The sequence below is a fragment of the Balaenoptera physalus genome (genome assembly GCF_965194825.1).
Source record: "Balaenoptera physalus genome assembly, chromosome: 4".
Lineage (NCBI taxonomy): Eukaryota > Metazoa > Chordata > Mammalia > Artiodactyla > Balaenopteridae > Balaenoptera > Balaenoptera physalus.
In genome coordinates, this window is record NC_138891.1 from 10,907,672 (window position 1) to 10,914,007 (window position 6,336).

General features: G+C 45.5%; 1 protein-coding gene, 1 long non-coding RNA gene and 1 pseudogene across 3 annotated transcripts in view; 2 read left to right on the forward strand and 1 right to left on the reverse strand.

Moving 5' to 3' along the window:
- Nucleotides 1-4,805, forward strand: part of HACL1 (2-hydroxyacyl-CoA lyase 1) — a 47,568-nt gene extending 42,763 nt beyond the window's left edge. The window contains exon 19 of the transcript XR_014262829.1: nucleotides 4,027-4,805. The gene's annotated coding sequence lies outside the window, so the exon portion shown is untranslated. The remainder of the gene's footprint in view (nucleotides 1-4,026) is intronic.
- LOC309659527 overlaps nucleotides 1-6,336 on the reverse strand; it is a 381,336-nt gene that overhangs the window by 296,971 nt on the left and 78,029 nt on the right. The gene's annotated exons all lie outside the window — the stretch shown is intronic.
- LOC309659474 (kanadaptin pseudogene) lies at nucleotides 1,010-3,556 on the forward strand (annotated as a pseudogene). Its single transcript has one exon. The product of its transcript is annotated as a kanadaptin pseudogene (transcript).

Consider the following 6,336-nt stretch of genomic DNA (forward strand, 5'->3'; position numbering starts at 1 on the left):
AGCTCAGCTTATTATGTGACTTGAGTATGTTTTCCTTAGGGAAAAAGGTCTCAAATCTGTTACAAAGAAATAATAGGATTTTGAACACCAAAGGAAAATGAAAATAATATTGCTTCCAAAAATGTATTTGTTCTTTTACTAATTTTAACTGAATTATAAGAAACATACAATATTGTATTAGTTTCAGGTGTACAACATGGTGATTTGATATTTTTATACATTATGAAATGGTCACCACAATAAGACCGGTTACCATCTGTCACCATACAAAGTTGTTACAATATTAGTGATTATGTTCCCTATGTGTACATTACATCCTCATGACTTATTTATTTTATAGCTGGAAGTTTTTACCTCTTAAACCTTGTCCTCTATTTCATCTATCCTTCCACCCTCCTTCCTTCTGGCAACCACCAGTTTATTCTCCGTATCCATGAGTCTGTTTTATTTTGTTTGTTCATTTGTTTTGTTTTTTAGATTCCACATGTAAGCGAAATCATACAGTATTTGTTTTTCTCTGTTTGACTTACTTAGCATACCACCCTCCAGATCTATCCATGTTGCTGCAAATGGCAAGATTTCATTCTTTGTATGGCTGAGTAGTAGTATATTGTATATATTTACACCATATCTTCTTTATCCAGTCATCTGTGAACGGACATTGAGGTTGTTTCCATACCTTGGCTATTGTAAATAATTCTGCAATGAACATAGGGGTGCATATATCTTTTTGAATTAATGTTTTTATTTTCATTGGATAAATACCCAGAAGTGGAATTGCTGGATTGTATGGTAGTTCTATTTTTAGTTTTTTGAGGAACCTCCATATGTTTCCCATAGCGGCTGCACCAAGTTCCTTTACTGTTTTTAAGACACTTCTCTAGGCAGTGGGGAAGCAGTGCACTGCCATGAAGAAGTGGCACATGATTAAAGTATTGATAAATGCAAACTCAGAGTGACTAGGATGGAATTTCATATGAGTGTATTAAGAAAGTTGGGGCACGCGCTTGATGAAGGCCACTAGTCCCTCTCAGTCCGAGCCGCTGGCTTCGCAGGAACTGAATGGCGACTTCAAGAAGCCAGTCCTGCCCTTGCCCCCGGTGGTGCGGGGCAAAGCCCCGGCCACCAATCCTTCAAACCCTGAGGAGGTAAAGAAGGAAAGGCCCACGGCGCTGCCGGACTCTGATTCCGCGGAGCCTGAAGTCCCGCCAGCCCTGCTGGACAGCGGGGAGATTAGGGGTCCAGCGGAGGAGCAGCCGCGGCCCCCCACAGCGGCTCCTTCCCCTGGCAGCCCGGCCCGGGCTCCCCCTTACCGAGAGCCTCCATGGGGCGGCCCCGCCACGGCCCCCTACAGCCTAGAGACACTGAAGGGCGGCACCATCCTTGGCACCCGGAGTTTGAAAGGGATGAGTTGCTGTCTTTTCGGAAGGCTCGCTAGCTGCGACGTGTGCCTGGAGCATCCTTCGGTGTCTCGCTACCACGCTGTGCTGCAGCACAGGGTGTCCGGTCCCGAGGCAGAATGCGACGGCCACGGGCCTGGCTTCTACCTCTACGATTTGGGAAGCACCCACGGCACTTTTCTTAACAAAACCCACATTCCCCCCCACCCCGCACCTATTGTCGGGTCCACATTGGGCATGTTCTTCGCTTTGGAGGCAGCACTCGGCTCTTTCTTTTTCAGGGACCAGAGGAAGACCGAGAGGCAGAATCTGAGTTGACAGTAACGCAATTGAAGGAATTGCGCAAGCAGCAACAAATGATGTTGGAGAAGAAGATGCTGGGAGAAGACTCAGATGAAGAAGAGGAAACGGATACAGCTGAAAGAAAGAGAAATACTAGTAGTCAGGATGATGAAATGGGCTGCACCTGGGGAATAGGAGAAGCTGCTGTAGAGGATGAGGCTGAAGAGAACCCTATTGTCTTAGAGTTTCAGCAGGAAAGAGAGGCCTTCTATATAAAGGATCAAAAAAAGGCTCTCCAAGGTTTTTTTGACCGAGAAGGAGAAGAATTAGAATATGAATTTGATGAACAGGGTCATAGCACTTGGCTTTGCAGGGTGAGATTACCTGTGGATGATTCAACTGGAAAACAGCTAGTGGCTGAGGCTATTCACTCAGGAAAGAAAAAAGAGGCAATGATCCAGTGCTCACTGGAAGCTTGTCGAATCCTTGATACTTTGGGATTGCTGTGGCAGGAGGCAGTATCTCGGAAAAGGAAAGCCAAGAACTGGGAGGATGAAGACTTTTATGATAGTGATGATGACACGTTTCTTGATCGGACTGGCCTGGTTGAAAAGAAGCGTCTGAACCGAATGAAGAAGGCTGGGAAGATTGATGAGAAGCCAGAGACCTTCGAATCATTGGTTGCAAAGTTAAATGATGCTGAAAAGGAACTCTCTGAAATTTCTGAGAGACTGAAAGCCTCCGGCAAAGCTCTATCAGAGTCACCATTTCAGGAGTCTTTAGATGCGTTCATGTCAGAAATGAAATCAGGGAATGCATTAGATGGTGTGTCCCGGAAGAAACTTCACCTGAGAACTTTTGAACTGAGAAAAGAACAGCAGAGACTTAAAGGGTTGATAAAAATTGTAAAGCCAGCAAAGATTCCAGAACTAAAAAAAACTGAAAGTCAGGCTACAGATGGAGAAAACAAAGCTAAAAAGCTTACACTGCCTCTCTTTGGTGCCATGAAAGGAGGAAGCAAATTCAAATTAAAAACTGGAACAATAGGGAAGTTACCCCCCAAGCGTCCAGAACTCCCTCCAACTCTAATGAGAATGAAGGATGAGCCTGAAGTAGAAGAGGAGGAGGAGGAGGAGGAGGAGGAAGAGCAAGAGGAGAAAGAAAAGGAGGAGCATGAAAAGAAGAAAATGGAGGCAGGAAGCAGTAGGCTACAGCAGGAGGTAGAGCCAGAAGGAACAGTGCAGGAAACAGGTCCTCCCACAGATTTCACATGTTCTAAAGAAACAAAAAATCATGAAAACATGTCTCAACTCGGCCAAGTGGAACAGAATAAAGGTTACCAAGAGATTAGTGAGACGGCTGCATCATGTGAGGAACCCTCAGCATCAAAGAATGAATATGAGAAAAGCAGAGATGAATTGAAGAAAAAGAAAGCTCCTGGTCGAGGCAAACTTCCACTGACACTTTCCTCCAACTATCCAGAAGATGATCCAGATTACTGTGTGTGGGTCCCACCTGAAGGCCAAAGTGGAGATGGCAGGACCCATCTTAATGATAAGTATGGCTATTGATTGCTTCCGAGTCCTAAAGGAAGACCTTGTGGACCATGTGACATGGGATATTTAGGATAATATGTCAAGTTGAATGTCCAGAGAAGGAGTTCAGATGATCATTTGTAAAATCTGGTGACTGGCCTTTTCTTCTGTGCTCTTGGCTTCCTAAATTTATCTACCCATCTGATTCTCTTGAATTTGGTATTTATGTTTAAAAGTGTTTGTGTATGTATGTAAAAAGGAACCGTATATTTTGAGAATTAGTAAAGTGAGAGACGTGACTCTGTTAAAAGAAAAAAAAGAAAAAAGAAAAAAAAGAAAGTTGGAAACCAGTTAAATTCCAGATGGGAATTATGACTGAGAAACTCTGGTAAAACTGACCCTGCTGACTGCTGTGGAGAGTGAAATGTATACAGATGACGTTTGAATCATCTGGTGTTTTCTGGTTGCATTTGCTGCTGCTCATCTGAATAGTGGAGTAATGTGGATAAAGGAAATTGAAGATCCTGTGAAATCCTCCCAAAGATGAGGTGCAGATTAAAGTACACCTTGGGTTCAGATCTGACAGGCAAGGCTGCCTAAACCTCTGGTTTTCACTGGATTATCTTGGATCGTCCCTCCCCTCCAAGGCCTTTTCTTCTAGGAGAGAGGCTAGCTGGTCAGTGAACCCATGGTAAATCCAGGTTGTGTGGTTACCCCTGCAGTTAGGGAGCAGAGAGAAAAGGCACAGCTAGAAACCCCTGGATCTCCAGTTTCAAAGTTTGAAGGGAACACTTTAAATTTTGACTCAGGCCTGGAAATATCCAGAGATGGCATCATCCATGATCTTCTTCCCTGGAGTCACTGGAGCCAGCTCTGTGGAGTGCTTAATCTACAGCTGCCTGGTTCGTCCTGAGGCTCATTCTCTGGTCCCAGCGTGTTCCCAGGTATTGCCTCCTCACCCCAGTGATCAGGGAGGGCTCAGGAAATCAGACCCGCTTTCACCCTAGCCTGAGCTCTGTGTGCTCCCCGCCGTTTGCCGTGTGGTATCAGCCATGTTGTCACCTCTTCCGTGAAGCTGTCCTCTCTCCCAGCCCTCCTACAGCACCCTGCGTGTACCTTCTTCACTACTCACGATATTCATGATGCATCGAATTCCCATCTCCCTTCCCACCTCGACCGAGTGCCTGTGTACCCAGACGTCACCCACCCCTCGTCTTCCAGGGCCTGCGTCCTCCTGCTCTGTTTGGCAAGCTCCTCTGTGGGCTCCGCCTTGAAGAATCTACATATTGCTAAGTGTATATAGTGATATGTACATCACGGACATTTTCTTGCAGGGGTGGCGACCTGGGGGGGTTTATATCACAAAAGCCGTGGCAGACGATTCTGAGGGTGCAGCGTGGAGAGGTGAGCCACGGAGGAGCAAAGCCCAGCCCTGGTGCCTGGGTTAGACAAGCCCCACCGCCTTACAGCCGTGTAGGGGTGGGGTCTGGGCCTCGAGGCCCTGACGGAACTGGGCCAAGTTCCTCCTCCAAATGGAGGTCAGAAGTAAAGTTGAGTTACTGGAAATAAATATTTCTTTCACACTTGAGTGCTGTGCGCTGAAATTTACATCCACTACACTCCTAACTCCATTTCATAACTCATAGTGCCGTTCTCGCCCCCCGCCCTTCGTCCACGGTCCAGCTGTCCCCTCTCCCCACCACTCTGCCAACGTCATTCTTCTTCAGAGCTTTCATGCTTGTCTTCATTTGATTATTTTTCTGTATTAACTCTAGGAGCACAAAAAATCTAGTATTTTCATTGGAGTACATTTTAAAATTTAGTGCATTAGTAGAAGGACTTCACATTCAGCAAGGCCAACAGATGAGACGATTGCCAAGAAAAGATAGTTTCTTACTCACAGTTGTGGAGAGGAGAGGGTCCCACACCGTGCAGGGCTGCACGGGGTAAGGGTGAGGGTGGTCTCTGGGCACAGAGAAAGAGGCAACTTAACAGCTGAAGCCTTTACCGTGCTTTCCTTGGAAAGAAACAGGTGAGGCAGATGAAGCAGGTTTAGGATTGGCTAGTTTGAACAATATCCATGGGCTCCAGGGTGCAGGGGCTGCCCCCGGCATCTGGTACCTGACCCTGTGGTGAGTAGGGCAGGGAGATAAGAGGCCTGGAATGTGAGAGCCCAATACAGAGCACGGTAAAGAGGGAGGTTGGGATCCTGGGCTCAGGGTTGATTTGCATATAAAAAGAGAGTTGTTTGCCAACCGGGAACTAGCTAACCTGGGAGGGGCAGTCTCTGGGGTCAGCAAGGCCCAGGTGTCAAAGCATCAGCATTACAGAAAATAAGATGTGGTTAATACAGAGTGGCGTTAAATGCATATGTATTAAATATTGTATTAAATATGAATATTTGGATAATTGGGTCTTAAAATTTTATTTATATTCAAGAATAAGGTATCTTTGAATTTATTAAAGTACTTTTTCTGTTCCTCCATGGAGTTTTAAAATTCTCATCCTATTGGCACTACACAACTTTTGTTAAACTTGTTCCTAGACATTATTCTGTTTTGTCACTATTGTAAATAAGTTCTTATCTTCCACTATATTTATATTTGGCTGTTGTTTGCATATTTTGTATACTAATTCCATACCTTAATGAATTCTCTCTAACCTCTTCTTCCTTTCGCTCATCTGGTGGCATTGGCTAGTACCTCCAGAGCAATGCTAAATGATACTGGTGACCGTGGACCACTTCCTTCTAGGTGTTTTAGAATCAGGTTATCGTTTATGTGCTCTCTTCCTTCACGGGGAGCAAAAGATGGCAAGAAAATCTCCCCACAAGGAGTTACTGAGGGTGCAGGGCTTGAATATCTTCCCCAAGGGACATAACAAGATGGGGACATAATCCAAACTCTTGTTTGTGCTTGTGGTCACCTGCAACAAAAAGTGACTTCTTGGCAGTTGAATTAGGGCAAATGGGAGTGCTAGTCAATTACTGGCCACTTGGACTTCCTTCCTTCGTGGCACTGAGACCAGTGACGAAGGCAAACATATTGCCTCTGTCATCTGCACCTTCAGAATCTCGGGCCAAGGTCCCCAGGTGGATCAGCAGAAGGTGACCTCCTTTG